General features: G+C 36.1%; 1 protein-coding gene across 1 annotated transcript in view; it reads right to left on the bottom strand.

The window, feature by feature from the left end:
• Nucleotides 1–22659, bottom strand: part of Tmtc2 (Transmembrane O-mannosyltransferase targeting cadherins 2) — a 1115694-nt gene that overhangs the window by 723607 nt on the left and 369428 nt on the right. The window lies entirely within an intron of this gene.

The raw sequence follows: 22659 nt of genomic DNA, 5'->3' as shown, positions 1-22659 counted from the left end.
TGTTTATCGCTACAATTTTATCATTTCTCTAGCATTTGTTTCTTTTATCACTTTGTTTTATCACTCTCTACTGGAGGTACGTTAACAGAAAGCCACAATTTAAGTCACACAATATTGTGTGCAGTCATAGTTGAGTTCTGCCGTCTTGTCAGCTCATTTGAGTTGTGTGGATATAATAAAGGAAAAATTGTGACGGTGTCGTGTATAGTTCCTTGGATAGCTCAGTCGGTAGAGCGTTCGCGCGCTAAGCGAAGGGTCCCGGGATTGATACCCGGCTCCGGAACAATTTTTCCTTGAAATTATTCTCTAGCATTTGTTTCTTTGTTTGCCAACATTTAAAAATGAACATTCTTTACGGTACTATAACACATGCTTTGCGATCGTTATTTGTTTCCCGCATAAATAGCCAACTGAAAATGGCGGCTCCGTTCAAACGTTTTGGTGATGCTAACATTAGTGAAATATAATTTTAGTAAGTCAATGAATACCTATTTTATTGTATTAGAGCACTTTATTTCTTTTAATCTTTATACACTTTCTTTTTCTTTTTTATCACCTCACTACCATTTGATTTTTTGTTTCCAACATTTCAAACTGCAAATTCTTTACGGTCTTATAAAACATGTTTTGCGATCGTCATTTGTTTACCGCATAGATAGTCAACTGAAAATGGCGGCTCCGTTCAAACGTTTTGCTGACATTAGTGAAATAGAATTTTAGCAAGTCAATTAATATTTTATTATATTAGAATACTTTATTTCTTCTAATCTTTATATACTTTCTTCTAATCGTGTAATAGTCAATTAAATCCCACTCGAGTTTTGATTTTCTCTACATAAATCAAAACCTCTAGTGAGATTACTGTTGATAATTTCTGACATTTTTATTTCTATCAAATTAAAATTTTGTCAGTATCTGTCTGTTATTTAGAAAACTGTCCGAAGACAGATCTGAACCTCACAAGTGATATCAACATGGCACCATTTATAAGGCAACTGGGGCAGGAGATAATTGGGTATGGCGGCCAGTTCCTTTCCCCCTCCATTGCATACATCGCCGATTAGCTATAAAAGCTTCCTTTTTTCCTCTGTCATGACAAATAATATGTGAAGTTATACCGAATCCTGGAAGAATTAAAATGTTTATTTTATTGAGGTAATTTAGGTTATTTATTTGGTAGTGATCTAATTTCCTTTGGTTTAATTTTATTACGATTATGAATTTGTGTATTAATAATTATAGCAAGAGAATCCATTTTTCGTTATAGCTATATTACACTAGTCAGACTTCAGATGTATGCAATCATTTGTTCTTTCTCTGACACATATCAAGTGAGATGTATTGCCCGATAGTCTAATACAGTGGTCGCTGAAATGTGTAAAGGGTACGCGGTGCCGTCCCGCGTGCACTGTCGTGCAACAGGGAGAGATAGAGAGCATACCCGCTAGCAGCTACGGAGTGCACCCTAGTGCACTGCGTTTTCTGCGGGTAAGAGAGACTAGCCCCAGCGTGCTCTGTGCTGACGACCCCTGGTCTAATAAATGTACATATCAGCCAGAACCTCAATCAGAGGTATATTTATATCCATATGATTATATAATATGAACAGATATAAACACGTTAGCCTTGCCTGATTTATTTAATTCTTCATAAAATATGAGTATTTGCTTTGTGTAATGGCAGTGACATCTGTCATGAGATCAATTTTTGCATCCTTGTGTCGTAGAAGTCAGCCCCCTGAGCTCGGTACCAATGTTTGACAGCCGTCTGCATCTCTCTGACGATCCCATGATATGACAAATGTCTAAATTTCGGTGGAGAATGTGTTTAAAAAATAGCTCAACAATTGCTGTGTCTGTTCGAATAAATTTTTCCAATGAAATTGTGTTTTCTTTCTGTTAAAGGCCCCTGGCGAACTTATTTTTTACGGCCCTCGTAATTGCAGTCGAGTGGTCAAAATTTGTACAGGGACATCATTTTATTTTTACTTGTATTTTTATTGTACCTGCATTTCTGAATGTACTTCACTCCTACCCCTTCACTAATGTCCTTGCTCCCGTCAGACACACAAACTTACGGCCACTGTTGCATTCGAAGTCTTCAAGCAGTGAAGTAAACACTGCAGTGTATAGTGTGTTTTATAAATATGGTTGCGTTTCCTATAGAAGAAAGAACCTATATTAATAATATCGTACTAAAAATTATATTCAAGAAACGATAAATTCAATTTCAGAGAATATGCTTCAAAATATTTTTAATAATATGCATTAAAAATTGAAGCCTGCATTGTAATGGACGGCAATCATTTTCAGCAATTTATTTAAAAATTCAGATTAGCTTATTTTGAATTGAGGTGGCTAGAAGCAAAGGAATGCTACTGACATTTGTAATAACATGAGTTAAGTGCATCCAGTGTAAGCTAAAGTATCTAAAATTTTAGTGGCAAAGGGATATTTTAATCGCATCACACATTAAAATTTAAATAAAAATTTCACCGATTTTACGAAAGCTTAAATATTTAAACCCCATTTTCTCAAAAGTAACTTAAGTGCACTTACAGCCCTTTACTTTGACCCCCTCAATTTAAATGCACTCTCTATATTGTATGTTAACACCAATAATTAATATGCTAAATAAAGTAGACATTACATAACGAACATAGGCGCCTGAAAAGTTGAGTTTTTGAAAAAAAAATATGTTACTACTCTACTGTATTTTGATAAATTCCGTAAAAGTGATAATCAAACTGAAAATCGTAATATCGTATTTTCCTACAACATAAATGGATACATTACTTTTCTCTCCTCCTATACCTAGTAAACTGATTTGTTTACATATTGCACTAGTAACATCAAACTCCTGTAATGGAAGGGGGCAACTGAGTTTCCGAGTATAGCCAGGTTAATGTTAAAAATGTTGGTAAAAATAAAGTGATGTCCCTGTATAAGCACTTCGTTTGACATTGTTAACATGGTGAAGAAAAACATTGAACTTTTTTATCTGCCTCCATCAGAATGTTTGCTTGTTAGATCTGATGATGCCATATAAGGCGAAAGCGCTAGTCATATTTAACTTATAAGCATGACCTAATGTTTAATTTCTATAAACATTAACCTAATAAATTATGAGAGTTATTGAAGGATTTACATTTAATTATTTTATTTTAAAATATTTAGATACAGATAAGGATATTTAGAGTACTTTCATAATCTTTTAATAATTGCCTGTAATTGATCTCAAAACTTACAACTGAGTTCTTATTCTTATTAAGTGATTTTAAGAAGATTGTCACTACTTTGCAACACTTAATGGTGATTTTGATCTTAATTTCTCATAATATGCCCTTATTGTAATTAATAATAATAATAATAATAATAATAATAATAACTTACAAATGGCTTTTAAGGAACCTGCAGGTTCATTCCCGCCTTCACATAAGCCCGCCATCCCTATCCTGAGCAAGGTTAATCCAGTCTCAATCATCATATCCCACCTCCCTCAAATACATTTTAATATTATCCTCCCATCTACGTCTCGGCCTCCCCAAAGGTCTTTTCCCCTCTGGTCTCTCAACTAACACTATATAATTATGCATTTCTGGATTCGTCCATACGTGCTACATGCCCTGCCCATCTCAAACATCTGGATTTAATATTCCTAATTATGTCAGGTAGAGAATAGCCTACAATGCGTGCAGTTCTGCGTGTGTAACTTTTTCCATTATCCTGTAACTTCATCTCTTTTAGCCCCAAATATTTTCCTAAGCACCTTATTCTCAAACACCCTTAATCTCTGTTCCTCTCTCAAAGTGCAGAGTGAGAGTCCAAGATTCACAACCATACAGAACAACCGGTAATATAACTGTTTTATAAATTCTAACTTTCAGATATTTTGACAGCAGACTAGATGACAAAAGGTTCTCAACCGAATAATAACAAGCATTTCCCATATATTTATTGTGAGTTTAATTTCCTCCCGAGTGTCATTTATATTTGTTACTGTTGCTCAAAGATATTTGAATTTTTTTCGCCTCTTCGAAGGATAAATCTCCAATTTTTATATTTCTATTTCGTAGAATATTCTTGTCACGAGACCTAATCATATACTTCGTCTTCGCTTTACTTGCTTTAAGTAAAATTCCCGTGCTTTCCCTAATCGTTTGTGGATTTTCTCCTAACATATTCATGTCATCCGCATAGACAAGTAGCTGATGTAACCTGTTCAATTCCAAACCCTCTCTGTTATCCTGAACTTTCCTAATGGCATATTCTAGAGCGAAGTTGAAAAGTAAAGGTGATAGTGCATCTTCTTGCTTTAGCCCGCAGTGAATTGGAAAAGCATCAGAGAGAAGGTGGCCTATACAGACTCTGCTGTAAAATAATAATAATGATAATAATAATAATAATAATAATAATAATAATAATAATAATAATAATAATAATAATAATAATGTAATAATGTGTTAACATAGTAAAGTTTGTAAGCTAGTGTAAATTAGTTCTTTCTAAAATATTTAATGAATTTTGCTGGGTGCTGAAAGTTTAATTATGATTATTTTAGCGAAGGAAATGATGCAAACGGACGTCTGATTATGTTGTTCATTTATTGCTCTAAGGTTTCTATTCTCTCTCCGTCCTAATAAAATTTCCTATCAGGTTTTCGTCGGAAAATAAATTTTACTTTATAATAACCAAGCGTACGCAGAATTTTCTCCACTTAAACCATTGTTCATAACATAAGCCTTGTTTTTTTTTTTTGTTATCATCTGGCAGCATCACTAAAATTTGCTGCAGGCTTCTCCTAGCTACAGCGTTTCCAGATAAAATATTCATTTACGAACAAAAGCATGTTATTAAACGATTTATTTCTTCTACGAAAGAGGCGGAGATTTATGAAGTACTTCTTGCTTGCTTCTGTAGATGCAAAGAAAATAATATCAAGATTGCAGTGGTGGACTAAAAAAACGTTTTCATTTGAAACAGGTTGTTGAAGTGAGTCTATAAAAAAAGTAGCAGTCTTACAAGTAACTCATTATGACGAAGCGCAATTTCATCTTCTTCGACCTTTATAAGAAATGATTACATCCAGCGCCGTTTTCATTACGTTCTTCAATCCACACAGGGAACGTAATTATTTAGATGGCTTCAACAAACATCAAATGAACGTCAAATGTACTTCTCTATTCTAGTTATTTTCATATACTAGATATAAATGTTACTAGTTTCAATTACGATAGAAAGCCCCACAATTTGATGTTTAACTATATTACTAGGCTTCGTATTCCAGCTACCTAAAGACTGAAGTTAAACATTGCTTATATAGTACGCCGAATACAGGTAATGCAACGAATAGGAATATAAACAAACAAGTCGTCGCTGCATGTTCATGGAGTACAGTCAACTCCCGACATTCTGAAGCTATACTAGTAAACACATGCTTGAGCCGTGATGTTCATTTTCGTCGTGATCTTTGCAGTGAATAATAACGTGCATTCGTAAGTTACGGAACTTGAACATATGCGGACGTCACTTGAAATTATTTTAAATTGCAAGAAATTCTTTCAATAGCATATGATGTTATTGGTGCATGACGTAGTAGGATATATTCCTATTCTCTGATATTTTTTCGTGTATCATTAGGATATTGCATATGTCACTCATCACTTACAAGCCACTAATTTTCATATACTTTTCTAGAAATTCCCTAAAATGTAGATTATATAATTTATTAATTAGGATGTTGGCATTGAATATCATGGTAGGCTACACAACTCCATGCTAATGTCGAGTTAATATCTTCATAATTTTCAGATTTTTATGATACTGGTTCTTTTGGATTACGCTCAACACACTTTCTGCGCCTTTTGGCATTGCAGTGTCTTTCATTGTACTGTTTTTGTCACTTTCACGTTCATTTCACACAATTTATATGTAATATTGTCTATATTTACAGTGAAAATATTAGTTAAAATATCCTGAACTATGCCCTGCAATATTACAGCTTGAGCATTTTACCTAAGGAATTTTGAACCTTCAATCAGCCACAAAGATGTAGGTATTTAAATAATACGACTAGTAAGAGCAGTGATCGATAAGACTACTCACTATGACTGCGTCTCGGTTTTGATTTTCTAGAGGAAGAGGGCAGAGAATGCGGAACTATTTTGTATATGAACATACTTGTACCAGCGCTGTGACGTCACATATACTTCGAATCAGACAACCTCATTCCAGTTGATAGGTAGCTGGAATACGAAGCCTATATATTACGTTGTGTGACGTTCATCGTGAATTAATGGCTCAACGTTCTTGTTATTGATGGAATTTTGCTATATCAAGACCGTAATCAAATAAAACGTAACAACTCTCATAGTTAATATCTAACCTGTTCATAAATGATATTTCCTATGATGATTCGTTTATCCTATCTGTTTTTTGTCCCTGCTTAATACCACGATCTTTAATTAATATTAGAGGAGAAAAATTCGCTCCGGCGCTGGGGATCGAACCCGGGTCCTTAGTTTTACGTACCAAGCGCTCTAACCATTGAGCTACGCCGAAGTTCAGTCCAAAGCACCGGATCGAATCCCTCTCCTCCAGTGTTTTTCCCTTTGTGGCCTGATCCGGTGCTCTGGGCTAAACTTCGGCGTAGCTCAATGATTAGAGCGCTTGGTATGTAGAACTAAGGACCCGAGTTCGATCCCGGGCGCCGGAGCGAACTTTTCTCCTCTAATATTAATTGTTACCGTAACAGACATATTCTGTAGCACCAAAAAATTAATCTTTACGTAGACCATGATCTTTGTTTTCTTGTTGATATTTCTATAGTGTTTTGTTCGGTTAGCTTGTATTATTCAACCTACTATTCTTTCTTGATTCATACCTTTAACAGTTGTATATAACTAATAATAAATTGAATTTGTTAAACTAACAATTTTTTACACTTCACTTTGTTAACTTGTTGTTTGTTTAGTCAACTGTCCGAAGACAGGTCTGAACTTCACTAGTGATACCAAGAAGGCACCACTTATGAGGCAACCAGGCCAGGAGATAATGGGGTAGGGTGGCCAGTTCCTTTCCTCCTTGTGTCAACTTACGAAACTTATTATGATTACTAGTTTCGGTGTGACTTGTCATCATTTTCAAATTTGGTGAAGTACCATATTAAATTTCATAACTTAATACAGTGACGTATAAAAATTGTTAGCTTAAGTTCAGTTATCATTAATGTCACATATATTCGTTTGAAGTTCATGAAACCAATTTTATCTGATTTTATTTATTTTATTTACCAAAGCTTCCTCAAATCAGAGGCTGCCATTAAACGAAACATATAAAAGAACAAAAGGAACAGACAGGCAATGAAAGGTAACAGAGTGAGAAAAGTGACTAACAAAGAAACAAATAAAGAAACAAACAAACAGAAAAACAAACAAAAAAAAGCAAACAACCATACAATCGAAGTTAACAGAGTAAGAAAATTGACAAAGAATTAAACAAGCGATGAGAGCTAACAAGAAAAAGAAAAATGATAATGGAGCATCTTTTTTTCAGTCCATTGAATTGGAGTCCGTAAGGGTTTTACTGACTCTTTAATTACAAGAAGGGACAGATTATTTAGAAAAGATTTTTTAAGTCAAGAAAGGAGGGGATAAATGTGGTTGTATGTTTAAGTAGAAGTAGTTGGGTATGAACGTAGGTAAAAGAGCAATATGAACGAAAATTTAATTTTGGCACCGTACACAAAATTTTGAGGTCCACATTACATGAATGTAATTGTTGGCATGAAATCTATCATATACATCATATAAACAGGCTGAAAGAAGATCGATGCACCAAACTTTAAGAGATGATTCTACATGTTAAATATAACAAAACGTTTATTACATTTTTCCTTCGATCAAGCACCGTTAAGCAGGAAAAAATAGTCTTTGCCCAATGTTTGCAGCGCTCTATTGCGGTAAGGCCCGAGAGAAATGTGTGATTGCTATACAAGCATATAGGTAAAAACAATCTGACCAGTTAAAGTTTTAAATATTTTTTTGGAAATTAAACATTTTAGCCATTAATTTATAATGAGTAATTGCGAAAAGGTTAAAATAAATCTTGCAACGTAGAGCACTGTCACATGTCACCGACTGATGACAGCAGACGGGGAGATGAAGGTAGACCCAAGTAGTGCAGGCCGCACTTGCTAGAGTTATTGCAGCAGCCGTGATGTTGTCAAATGCTTGATAAAAACATAACGATTTCCTCTAAAACGGTGAATGTTCGATTTTTCAAGTCTCTGCTCATAATCTATTATTAGTTTCATTTTGGTGCAGAGCTTACCATCCGCTCTATATATCAGAGCTTTATTATTATCAACAAAAAGGGTTAATATTGTTTTATGTAATATGTATTATTACCTCGTAGTGTAAGAAATGAAGTGTATTAAATGCTGTACAAATTGGCTTATATGGATTTTGTCCTACTTATATTAAATACTCAGCAATAAAAAATAAATGTAAATGTTTTAAATTCCTTATAATTGATATGTTAATCAACGTTTTTTATATTTATATATGATATCATCCCAAATTTGCTAGTAGGCTATGTAGTTCATCTTCATTTGGTAGAAGAATATCATCGGTCAACGGTATCGTACTTATTTACATGTTCATTACATGAATACTTATTTCATTTGTTTCATCCTTCTTCCACCTCTTTTCTTTGCCAGCAATTAAATGAATGAGACATTTAACACAGGCGACGCCGCGCTCTAACGCTGTCTTGCGGCACTGAACACGTGTTCTGAGTTTTTCAGCTTCCGAGTGGTCCTCGAGCGGTCTGCTCGGACACATCATTACGGCTTCTTCGTCGCATCCAAATGAGCGGGGGAGGACACTTACACAAGCAATAATCCTGCCGCAATAATTTGTCTTCCCGTGTGTGAGAGGGGCGAATGAATACGGGATTGTTCAGACACACCCTCTGCAGCGAGGGTCTCAACCTCCCATGCCCATTGTCCCATACACAAACACTCCCCTCAGGATTGCCCAGAGTAAGCAGTGAAGCATTGACCAAATGCGCAACAGAAACAAGAAACTTGGTGCGATATTTGTGAATGAACAACTCCCCGGTGTCCAATGCAACACTCCGCCATGTTTAAACACACTCGATATTGTAGTTGTATTGTAACAAGTACGGCTCTGCATTCAAAATAAGCATATCTATTGTGATTCCCCCTCTTTTGGTACGCGTCGGGCCCTAAATGTGCTGGGGGAAGGACGCTAATGACATTGCAGGAGATTTTGAGATTATCAGGTATGGGGAAGTGTGTATGTCATTACTAATGCATGAGAATTTCATTGCGCAGTACTAAATGTTCTAAAAATACAAGGTACTATCAATATATTTCCGAACTGCACTTGTATTTATTATACCGTGAAACATACATGTGCGTGTCCATGTCTGTTGAGTCAATATATCAAACATCGTCAGATTGTTTTTAAGAACTGAGCTTCTACACGTGATTTTGTGCAAACATGTCAAGGACCAATTGCGATTCTTTCCTGGAATTTCTCCATATACTCCTTATGATATATGATATGATATGATTTGATATGATATGATATGATATGATATGATATGATATGATATGATATGATTCTTTTTCTAGTAGGTTATTTTACGACGCTTTATCAATAGCTTTGGTTATTTAGCGTCTGAATGAGATGAAGGTGATGATGCCGGTGAAATGAGTCCGGTGTCCAACACCGAAAGTTACCCAGCATTTGCTCATATTGGGTTGAGGGAAAACCCCGGAAAAAACCTCAACCAGGTAACTTGTCCCGACCGGGAATCAAACCCGGGCCACCTGGTTTCGCGGCTAGACGTGCTAACCGTTACTCCACAGGTGTGGACGATATGATATGATATGATATGATATGACATGATATGATATGATATGATATGATATGATATGATATGATATGATATGATATGATATGATATGATTTATTGTCATTAAACAAAACACATCCCAAGTGGTTGATGGTCCTTCACATTTCTGTATTTAGGGACTCACCATCACTCTTTACAGCTTTCTATATTAAACTATCCAATTCTCAAAACTACATTCCTACCCCTAACTTAACACATTTCCAAACCTGTCTATTCCAACGACCACCCTCCAAATTCCTCTAATATCTGACTATTCCCCATAACCTAAAGTAGCTTTCTATCCTCCTCTATATATTCATGATAATCACTACAACAAGATTCACTCAATATTATTGTTCTTGGTCCATTTTCAGTTCTATTCAGTCATTTACACTCATTTCAAGACAACGTCCACACTCAAACCATACTTGTTCACATAACACTAAGCTAACCAGTTCTCAAAATTACATTCATACAACTAACTTCATACATTTCCAACCCTCTTTATTCTAACGGCCACTCTTCAAATTTCTCTAATATCTGACTGACTAATACTATCCATCCCTATACATAATATAAGAATCACCACAATACGATTCACTCACTATTTTGTTCTTTGTCCATTTCAGTTCTATTCAAATTAAAAAAAAACACATTATTATTATTATTATCATTATTATTATTCAGTGTTCTGCCCAAGGGCAGGTCATTCACTGCAAACCCAGCTTTCTCCAGTCTTCCCTATTTTCTGTCTTCCTCTGTGTCTCCGTATCTTAATGTTGTTTATCATCTGATATCTTCTTCTGCTTCGAACTCTTCTCCCATTCACCACTCCTTCAAGTGCATCCCTCACTAGGCAGTTTCTTCTTAGCCAGTGACCCAACCAATTCCTTTTCTTCTTTCTGATCAGTTTCAGCATCATTCTTTCTACACCCACTATTTCCAACTTAGCTTCATTTCTAATTCTGTCTGTCCACTTCACACGTTTCATTCTTCTCCATGTCCATATTTCAAATACTTACATTCACTTCTCTTCACTTCGTCGTAATGTCCATGTTTCTGCCTCATAGAATGCCGTACTCCATACAAAGCACTTCACTAGTCTTTTCCTTAGTTCTTTTTCCAGAGGTCCGCAGAAGATGCTCCTTTTTCTATTAAAAGCTACCTTGGCCATTATTATTATTATTATTATTATTATTATTATTATTATTATTATTATTATTATTATTATTATTATTTAATGTAAGACTGACTGCCGAAATGACGGAATCTTATTAAGCGCTTCGAAATCCAGGTCGTGAAGATAGGTCGACAACATGCCTCGTACGACTGTTGCGCCTGCAGTCACTCGGACGGTACTTGTATGGTGTAAATATATCGCACGAGTGTAGAGTCGCTTCAAGTGAATTCGTGCGAGTGAATTGGAAGCCAAAGAATTTTTATCCGTGCGAGTTATCTCTGCAAGATGGGAACAAGAATGTGGCGCAATAATAGTTCTCTTCCCTACATGGAGCTCTGTAAATAACACGAAGGCCTGTGGAATTTGGAAGTAGAAAGTTACAAAAATAAGGCTGAAAGGACTGCTTTGATAATAATAGTACATAATTCAATTGACGAATATTTTCGGTTTCGAAAAATCTAAAATTAAGAATGAAATAAAACTACAGTATCTACAGTACCTCTGCTCAAGAAGCTAAAAAAAAAAACCTCTTAAATCTTTAGAAGTTTGCAGATGTTCGCAGAATATCCCCTTTCTTCATCCACTCTCTTGTCTAGTTCAAGTTATAACGCACATATCTCCATTCTTATTTTCCTTGATTTAATTTTTAATTCTCGTATTAACAGTTCTGCAACAAAATACACACTGTAATACATAAATTCTTCCAATTTCGATCATATAAAATTATTTCAGGATTGCGTGTCAATCAAATGCTACTCTCGTCTCAGTCTACTGGCATGTGCTAACATGGAGGGAGTCTACTCCTGTCACCTACCTTAATGACAATATATCTGTGAATATATTGAGTTAAGTAACAGTGTGAGAACAGTTATTAATTTTTTTATATTAAATTTATACGGTGATGATATGGCATTGTTAGCAGAAGAGGAGACGATACTAAAGTATAGGCTATGCTAGTGGAGCTAAATGACAGCTGTAAGCAGTATGGGATGAAGATAAGTGCAAACAAGACGAAGACCATTGTTGTCGCAAGAAAAATAAAGAAGGTAAACTTGCTAATACTAAATGAGGCAGTAGAGCAGGTGAACGGGCTCAAATATTTGGGGTGTATTATAAGCAGTAATATGAGCTGCTGCCAGGAAGTCAAAAGGAGGATAGCAATGGCAAAGGAAGCTTTTAAAAGAAAAGAAGCATCTTCTGCGGACCTCTTAAAAAAGAACTAAGGAAGAGACTAGTAAAGTGCTTTGTGTGAAGTGTGGCATTGTATGCGGCAGAAACATGGACATTACAACGAAGTGAAGAGAAGCGATTACAAGCATTTGAAATGTGGATATGGAGAAGACTGGAGCATGTGGAATGGACAGACAGGATAAGAAATGAAGCTGTGTTGGAAGGAGTGGGTGAAGAAAGAATGATGCTGTAACTGATCAGGAAGAGGAAAAGGAATTGGTTGGGTCTCTGGCTGAGAAGAAACTGCCTACTGAAGGATGCTCTGGAAGGAATGGTGAACGGGAGAAGAGTTCGTGGCAGAAGAAGATATCAGATGATAGACGACATTAAGATACATGGATAATATGCGGAGAGTGAGAAGAAAGCACAAAGTAGGAAAGATTGGAGAATACTGGGTTTGCAGTGAAAGATCTGTCCTGGGGCAGAACACTTATGTATGTATGTATGTATGTATGTATGTATGTATGTGTGTAATCTTGATATCATCATTGTCATCATGATCATTGACACCAGCAGTAATAGGGACGTAACCTGTTGGCTCAATTTCGTCCGTTTCTTTGTCAGGAAGTGTCAATTGATCCATACTTTCTCGATCTATCAATGTAACCTAACGGTGAAATTTTCTATATCAACATTTCTGAGTCTAGAAATAAGTGGGCAAAATAACATCCTTTCCGAAATCGAGATTCGTTAGTCTATATCCTAAGTAAAGAGCGTACCCTTTGCTGTGTCTCTGTTAGTGTACAGGGGAGCGGACGGATATCTATCAGCATGTTAACTATCTCCGGAAGTTAGAGTTAAGATACGTCAGTGACCAATTTCAGCTCTGGAAGTAGACTTACTGCACAGACAACGTAGAACAGTGCCTAACGGCTGACGGTCACAGACCACCGTTCCCAAACAGCAGCCGGACGCCACCCAGACACCCCGTAATCGGAATTATTGTCTTACGGATAGTAACTAGGGACGTTATGAGAGGTCGTTATTTATTATTGAATTTGTTCAATTATAATTTTATTATAATCATTGTCAAAGGTGTACACAAGTTACGGATAAAACTGAAAAATGAGAGGGATTATTATTTAATTTATTCATCGACTCTTATTATACAAATTCACATCTTTTCCTTCATGTTTTTCAAACTTTGGTGACATGATTCTTGGAAGTAACTTAGCAATTATATCATTCAAACTTGAAAATCGGATTTGAAAGCCTAAAGATTGTTTTGAAAAATAAAAAATAAAACTTAGGACCGACTTAACTCCATTACAAATTGACCTAGGGTAAAACTTCTTTCGTCAAAATGATCGCCAACAAATAGAGAATGTTACATACCAATTTTTTATTTATCTTGAACTATTCAAAAGATATGCCACATTTAGAAAAAATATATGTATATTTGTATATTTTTGGAAAAAAAATATTATAATCGATTGAAAATAATAATTTTAGTTTACAACATATACACATTTTTTAGATTTAATTTGGTACCTCAATGAAGTCTTGTGCCCAATTGGAAGTCAACTTTGTGTGCGTCGGAAGGATAACAAATATCGGAAAATGTGAAATAGGAGAAAAGAGGCACTGAAGATGGCGTAAGTTATAGAAATTATACTGTGCTTATATTATAAATGGCCAAATAATTACGAAATTATTGAGATAATGGATACAAGATATATATTTTTGAAAACTATAAGAAATGAGCCTCCATATGAGGCGAAAATATTAATTACCAAAATTTTAAAGAAATCTGACATTTCTAGAGTCGATGTATACCTTAATTTACAGTTCACTTCGGCGGGATTTGCTAAGTATCAACTATTCTTCCATCATAAGAAGCTAAATTGTCAAAAACATTCATACGCAATCATAAACGGTTAACGTGTACAAGCACAGGAAGACAAAGTAGGCCTATTTAAACATATATTTAGCAAATACATAAAAATACACTATCCAGATATCTAAAGAAACATGGTAATGATTCTAAATTATTCGGCGAAGAAAACTATGAACAACATACCAAAATATAAATATTTTGAGTAGATATCCAAACGTGCATGATTAGTAGGCCTACACTATATCAAGTTAAACGGTCAGGAGAGTCCAACATATAAGTAAAGAAATTAAAAAAAAAATCGCGATTAAGATGCATAAAGGTACACAGTCAAGATAGACATAAGTGGGCCTATCCATGGTAAATATATCCAAATTTACACGATCAGGTCGGCCTGGTTGGCTCAGTTGGTATAGCGCTGGCCTCCTATGCCCGAGATTGCTGGTTCGATCCCGGGCCAGGGCGATGGTATTTAAATGTGCTGAAATGCAACAGGCTCATGTCAGTAGATTTACTGGCATGTAAAAGAACTCCTGCGGGAAAAAATTCCTGCACACCGGAGACGCTGATATAGCTTCGGCAATTGCGAGCGTCGTTAAATAAAACATAACATTAACATTACACGATCAGTGTAACACAGGGTACACGGATAATATATACCAAAAATGTTTATGGAACATGTACCTTAAACGGACACGGCCATACATGCAAAACATGACCAAAACATAAATGGTCATGTACCCAAACCTAAATCGGCCAAATACCCAAAATTTACATGGTCAATATATCCAAAGCGTACATGGTCATGTACCCAAAACGTACACGGTCAAAATACCCAAATCTACAGTTAAAGACGCACAGAAGTATCTGATAAAAATACCCAAACGTACACTGTTTATATGGATATATCCAAGATATGCACGGAAATTAAATTCAAAATTTACGCGGTAGATGTACGTAACCAAAACTACAGGTCAACATACCCGAATTCAACTTGAAGAATACTCCCAGAACTCACACGGTCAATATACCCAAAAATGTACACGGCCAATATATATATAAATAAACATTTGTTAAAGTAAATGTATTTATAATAAACATTTGAGAGATACAAGGTTATTCAATAAGTACCGCAAATGATCGTATCGCAAAGGACTATTGTGTGGACAACGAAGGACTGGAAGGCAGTGTGTACATCCCTGTAGCTGTGTGGTCCGCCTGCATACAGATGCCATTGTATTGAGGAATGTCATTATCACTTGAGGCCGCCCGCCTCTGTGGCCGTGACGTGGCCAAAAGAGTGACGACCCCGGCCACCGCACACAAAGGATCCCTCGCAGAAAGGGACAATGTGGACCAGAATTAGATCAAAGTGACGCTGCCAGCGCAAAAACCCCGACACTTGGAGTCATCTCAAATGTATGCCGCTTCACAAATGAGAAGACTCGAAACGCATTTCAGGTGCATTCGCGTGTGTCATCGCATGTAGTTCTTTGACTGTCTGTTGGACCCGGGCATTCGACGTTCTCTTCTTTCTACACGAAACATTTCGGCTATTTCTGCACAGACTTGCACAAAGTTTCGTTCCATATAGAATTAGGAAGAAAGAAAGAAAGAAAGAAAGAATGGGAAGATATTTAAATGAGACATAGGGAAGGGAGAAAGTAAGAACTTACTTAACTACAATGGTAAATGGTCTCTACCATCATATTCCACCTCCCTCAAATCAATTTTTATATTATCTTCCCATCTACGTCTCGACCTCCCCAAAGGTCTTTTTCCCTCCGGCCTCCCAAGGAACTAAGCAAGAAAAATAAGTTTTATATATTTGTAGGTCACATATCTTTATATTTATTACTACATTATAGGGTTACATTTACAGTACATGTATTCATGAACTTCACTGATTTGGGAACTTTGTGTTATGCGAAATATAGGTACAGAACTACATTTACGTTTCAGATTACTGTCCGCATTTCACAGAAGATCCGAGCAAGGAATGCGAGTTTTTCCCCCATTCTTATAGCCTATACCAGTCACGGAACCGGCCGGCCATTCATTGAACCTTGTTTGTCCTAGCCGGCCTATGACATCACTCCCATCCACCTGCTCCTTCAAGAACGCTGAGTTACTGGCTTACATTCTCCTCTTACCCCGCAAGGACATACTTCCCTCAGAGGGATCCTCTAGTGAAATTTGGACAGTAGTTATGACTGCATCGGCATTTTCTGCCCTCTTTCTTTTACGATATTGCAGCACTGATTTTTTGCTGTGAATAGTCAGTCATCTGATTGCTTGTTTAAGCCATCTGGCATCACATTCAATGTCAGTCCAAGGTAATTATCAATTCACGGACCAAAACTCGAGAACTATCATAGGGAGCTAAAATCTCCTTACATATCCTGAAAGTCTGTGCTTTAATGCGCATTTTACTTGCAATTTGCTTTATGTCTGTCTCTCATAGTTTGTAAACTGCTCTCTCCTGAAGGTGTTAAAAATATAGAAAATTGTTGCATGTAGTTGTTAAAAGGAATGTAATAATTGTGATTCAATACCGAAAACAAACTGCATAGATAGAAAGCTGTTTATTTACTGTTTCACTTGCATGTGGGAATGTATGAGTTACGCCTTACAAGACCTGAGTAATTACTGTTAAAAATTTTTACACCTATAGCCTACCTGTCGTATGATTTCATGCAAATTGTCCTCGTAGATACATATTATTCAACTTTAAAATGAATATAGGCCTACACGTAAATAAGAAAAAAATTCATGAAGGGGGAAAGAAAAAGAAGCAAGGAAACAAAAAAAGAAAGACAGTAAAGAAGTGTAAATAGTAGTTAATAGACAGAGAAATAAGGTGTAGACATAAAGCGAAAACATGTAGAACGATGATGTATGAAATAATTTAAATATATGAAAATGAAAGAAAATTAGAGAGAAAAATAAAGTGTACGCAGTGTAAATATAATTTATTAAATATGTCTAGAGAAACTAACACGAAGTCAGAAATGAATATTGAGAGAGAGAGAGAGAGAGAGAGAGAGAGAGAGAGAGGAAGAAAAAAAGAGACAGGAGAGGTTATATAGAAAGCGAAAAATTATGTTACAGAAACACAAATAATACAAAGAAAGAGAAAGGATATGTAGAAACAGAAATAATAACTAGAACAGAAAGAGCATATAGACAGAAAAGTACTATAAAGAAATTAATAGAAATAATATAAATAGACGCCCATGTTATAAATATCGTACAAGCAAAACTCAGCTCGAACTCCTCGCGGCGTGCATGCTATACCCCTCTTAGCCCCCTGCAGTAGACGTGAGAGCATTCTGGGAACGGGAGCATAGGCCTACGTCATCTGCGCGAGACAGTCACGCCCGCTGGTTTCTGCGCACTGAATTTTCCTTGTCGGATGCCTATATTGGTATCTTACGTGCCCGTCGAAAATAACTTACAAGCAAAGATTCTCTTGGGGACAGATAAAAAAGTTATTTTTTTCCTCTACCATGTTAATAATGTCAAAACAAGTGCTTATACAAATTTTGGCCACTTGAGCGCAATTACGAGGGCGTCCAGAAAATAAGTTTACCTGGGCCGTTTACAGAAAGAAAGCACAATGTCATGGAAACGTTTATAGGAATAGATACAGCAATTTTTTACCTATTTTCAACCGGAAATGTCATAGGCTACCGTGGGATCAACTTTTATATTTCTGTGTCGTAGAAGTCTGCCGTCTGTGATCGGAACCAGTGTGTGACAGCCATCAGTACCACTCTGTTGGTCCCACGGTATGACAAATTTCTCAATTCCTTTGGGGAATATATTGAAAAATAGCTCAACATTTGTTGTGTCTGTTTCAATAAATCCTTCCATGAAATTGTTTTTTCTTCCTGCAAACGGCCCCAGGCAAACTTACTTTCTGGACTGTTCTCGTAATTGCGTACGAGTAGGCAACATTTGTATAAGCTTTTGTTTTGGAATTATTAATATGGTGAAAGAAAAAAAATAACTTTTTCACCTGCCTCTGATAGAATGTTTGCTTGTTAGACTTTCGAGGCGTGTGGGAGTCTGCTTATTTATAAGTCTGTGTTAAGAAGGGATGATAATAATTCCTTGATGACGAGCCTGCAGTACTGTTATCTACTATATCTTATCATCTGTGTTGCAACTTCTGCGTTGACGATATGCTCCAAACTGAATTTTTGGTCTCTGGATGCTGAAAATTTATTTTTTCATAAAAATATCTAAATTAATTTTAGGAGCATCGCAATCCTTACTCTAAAGTTAAAATAAAACGAAGAGAAATATCAAGGATAGAGTGAAAGAGAAGGCCATAATATAGTAAAATGCAAGAAGAGAAATTCATTAGTAAATACGTTGAAAAAAAACACAAATACAAATAATAAAATTGTGAGTGTTAAGGTAACAATAAAGTTTAATTTTTTTATACAATGACAAAGTAGTACATCAGGAAAGATTTATTAAAATACAGGACGACGTGTGTTTTATAGAGTCTGTACGGTTAATAATCAGGATAGACAGATGGATCTCATGTCCACCACAAGAAGCCTCACGCTTCGTCGGGCGTAAAGAACCCCAATAAATGAAAGTTTGATAGTTCCTGACATGAAGCTTAAACCTGCGATGATGGTGACTGATTATACCACAGGCTCCAGTTATGTGATGGAAGGGTAGGTCGGTCATTGTGTTGGCGGATAATTTGTTAGGAGATCGACTGGCTGTTATTAACGAATAATCTCACTTTATAAACAGGCGTCGGGGGATTTGTCCTATTGTCGTCGAGTGGAAACACACCGGTGTTTTCCTTTTCAACAACAAAATAGAAATTACAAATGTGCGAACGTAACGGCCACGGTGGGTCAGTGTCAGAGCGCTGGGGACCCGAGTTCAAATCTCTCTCCATTCTGAATTTAGTTATTGTTTTGGGCAAGCTCATGGTTCAGGCATCACAAAATTATAAGACACAACAGATAGGCTTTATATAACGCTTGAAATGTTCCCTTCCGCTAGTAATTGAGTGAAATGAATGCCGGTAACTTTGCTGCGTCGTTAACGAAAGCAAGAGAGTTCAGCTACAGCTCACACTTTAGCTGAGAGAGATTGATAACTTAGAAATCGCAATTTAACAACATCGATGTTTCTTAGGAACCACGTTATTCTATAGACTTGAAATTTCCTACGAACTACAGTATATTAGTGTCACACTTGTACTTAAAATACAAGAACGATGTGTTAAAGGAAACTAGAAATATATAGTTAATAATTGCAAATCTGCTCGATAAATATGCCGAAATGTGTATAATGGAGCGCACATTGTCAAAATATTCGATGAATATGGTCTAAATGTCTATAAGAAATTCGAAATACAGTGCTTTATAAGCTTGCTGGATTATGATAACAGAGAGCCGTTTTAAATACAGGGTTGTTTCCGATCTCTGATAACGAATTTGAACGACATCATGTGCGTCAGGAGTCACACGACAGCTGAACTGTGGCGCGAGGTGACAGACCAGTAGTGAGTGATCTCATAGTCAGAGTGCACGGCGACTCACAGCAGAAATTACCAAGAAAATCGAGCCTTTTTGGGAAGAGTACATAACAACCCTTTCCGATGCCAAGTACATTTAAGTGAAAATAAAAGAAGCTTGCAATAAACGAGGTTCCGTTATTACCAAGAAACGCATTTTCTGTGTACTTAATAAGATTGGTAAAGCTCGAATGGAATTAATTTGTATCATCTCGTGGGATGCGGCGACTTTTGACGGGGGGTGGATTGCTTGCTTTTTCCACTCTGAAATTAATCCCATCTGAGCTTTGCCAGTATTATTAGGTACACACAAGATGTCTTTCTTGGAAATAACGAAACCACGTTTTTTGCAGGCTCCTATGATTTTCGCGTAACTGTACTTGGCATTGGAAAGTGGTTGTTATGTACCCCTCAAAAAAAGGTCTATTTTCTTGGACATTGCTACTGTGATACTCCGTGCACTCTGATTATGAAATCACTCACTACTGGTCTGTCACCTCTCGCCGCAATTCAGCTGTCGGTGTGATTCCTGACGCACATGACGTCATTCAAATTAGTTATCAGAGATCGAAAACAACCCTGTAATTCGTGTTCAGGGGTTGTGGAGGAAGGCTATTCAACTCTGGGTCTTCCGCCACTTTTGGAAACTGTTTACTGAGCTTGTATTGACAATTAATTTTTTTTTTTTGTTTAACTTTTCTTTTACAGTACCTATCTATGTAAAACTCTTCAATGGTAATTTCGACATGATTTTGGAAACTTCTCTTGAGAGACCTAGATTTACTATGTTGTGTACTTTATTCTTGGGTACTCGAAACAACTGAATTGTTGACGCTTTTGTTACTAAATACTGCATTTTGAGAACCTTAATCAAAGAGATATTCGCGAGTAGCGCGTCTTCCTTATCATTTAGATATAATGTGATTTAGGATTAAACAAGAGGGGGGAGGAAAAGCCACGCATATCTAGACTCTAAAGGGGATATAATATCCACTTTAAATCAAACTTAACGTCCTAAATTTGGAAACAGGAACGTCATCATTCAAGCGATGGCAGAGACCGTTAATCTTTGTTCTTCTGAAACTGGAAGGAAATGCGTTTAATTTGTGTAAAACCTTGAATATATACTGCAAGAAGTCTGTTGGTTGAAGTTATTATGTCATTTCCTAGCATAGAGACCCCTGCAAAAATTCCTTGCGTCTCAAGTGGACAAAACTGAACATTAATCAGGACTACGCCATTACTTGCGTAATTTATAAGTGCGGAGAATAATTTCTTCGTTATTAATTATCTTCTTTTTTAGGGCTTTTCAGGCCATGTCACAATAATTAATTATAAAAATTAAAATTTCCAAGCAGCATGCAATTAGTGACGTTTGTGTGTTAAAAGACGTCGTGTGTGAAGCCTGTGTTAGTCAAAGTGATAAATATGTCTCGGTCTTGAATTCATACAAGAAGTGAGCGAGGCGCAAGATTTGACCGTTTACTCAAAGGTCTTCATTGACTTCTAAAAACGCGTGTTGTGCACAAACTTCACATAACAAAAGGAGGAAAAATAATGACGGGGAACACAAAAGGTTTCACTTAATACAAATAAAACCGTAGGTAGGGTAAGACGAAAAAAGTTGGAAGTAAATATGAAAGAATGCAGAAAGAAATATAAAAGAATGAACCATACAAATAAGTAGACAAACAAATTACAACATAAATGGAAGGTGGGAGAGAGAAAAAACATTAAAATGAATAGATATATAAAAGGGAGAAAAACAGTAAAGGAACAAAAAATATATTATGTGCAAAACCCTCCCGCTATCCAGCATCAGAGCGGACTCCACCCTTAATATTTGCTTTTGTGTTCTTCCTTTCTTCCCCTGCTTCAAATATTTTCACTGCCAGTTATAGCTGCACTGCCTTTCCTCCAATCTTCTCATCATCCTACTTGTATTTTTTTTTAATATCGTTCTCTTTCATTTCTGAGTGAAGAAAAAAATAACTGTATAGAAAGAGAAGAAAATTTGGAGCGCGAAATAATTGTTGGAAGAGGGTAATAATTGTAGGAGATGATGAAAATGTTTAAAAGAAAATTTAATATATGAAGAGAAGGAAATAGGAAAAAGAAAATGAAAAGAAGGAAATATGAAAGATAAAATATATTAATAGAAAGAAATATGAAACATGAACGTAAATAAATAAAAAATAAACATAGAAGAGAAAGAAACGTATAGAGAAGAAAATATATTGAGAAATGTGAAAAGAGAAATAAATGTTGAAAGTTAAAATATTTTAGCAGTAAAATGAATGTGGAAAGGGACGAAATGTTGAAAGAAAAATAACTATAGGCAAAAGATAGACATCTGAAAAAAGAAAAATTTTGAAAGTGAAAGAAATGTAAACAGAGGAATGTACAAGAGAAGCAAAAAGATAATTATGTAGAATTTGAAAGAGACAACACAGAAAAATAAATATAGACAGAGGGAAAGGGAAATAGTGTACATATAAATACTGTCGTCATTCACAGAAAGGGAAAGGCGTAGTTTTATTTAAACAATATCCTGGTGAAAACAAATGGATTTGTAAACACGAAGGACTCTCCAACAGCGAATGGCGCGATGACATTAAAATGGTTGGAAATGTTGCTGCAGTACGTCCTGTGCCGGGAAGATCTCAGGACAACCGTTGTAGGCATTGCCACAACGAGGTTGAAACTCTTGCACACGTCCTGGGATCCTGTCCGGACGGCGAAGGTCTGCGAAACGCTAGACACCACCAAGTACGATCAATTATAGCCACTGCCCTTAAAGATGCCGATTACAACACCTTTGAAGAAGTACGTTAGCTCTCCGTCACTGGCAGTACACGGCGCATAGATATAATAGCTTTCAAGGAATCTACAAGATCTGGATTCATAGTTGATCTCACTGTGCGTTTTGAAACGAATGAGG

Source organism: Periplaneta americana, chromosome 9 (genome assembly GCF_040183065.1).
Source record: "Periplaneta americana isolate PAMFEO1 chromosome 9, P.americana_PAMFEO1_priV1, whole genome shotgun sequence".
NCBI lineage: Eukaryota > Metazoa > Arthropoda > Insecta > Blattodea > Blattidae > Periplaneta > Periplaneta americana.
This window is presented reverse-complemented; position numbering and strand designations above follow the sequence as displayed.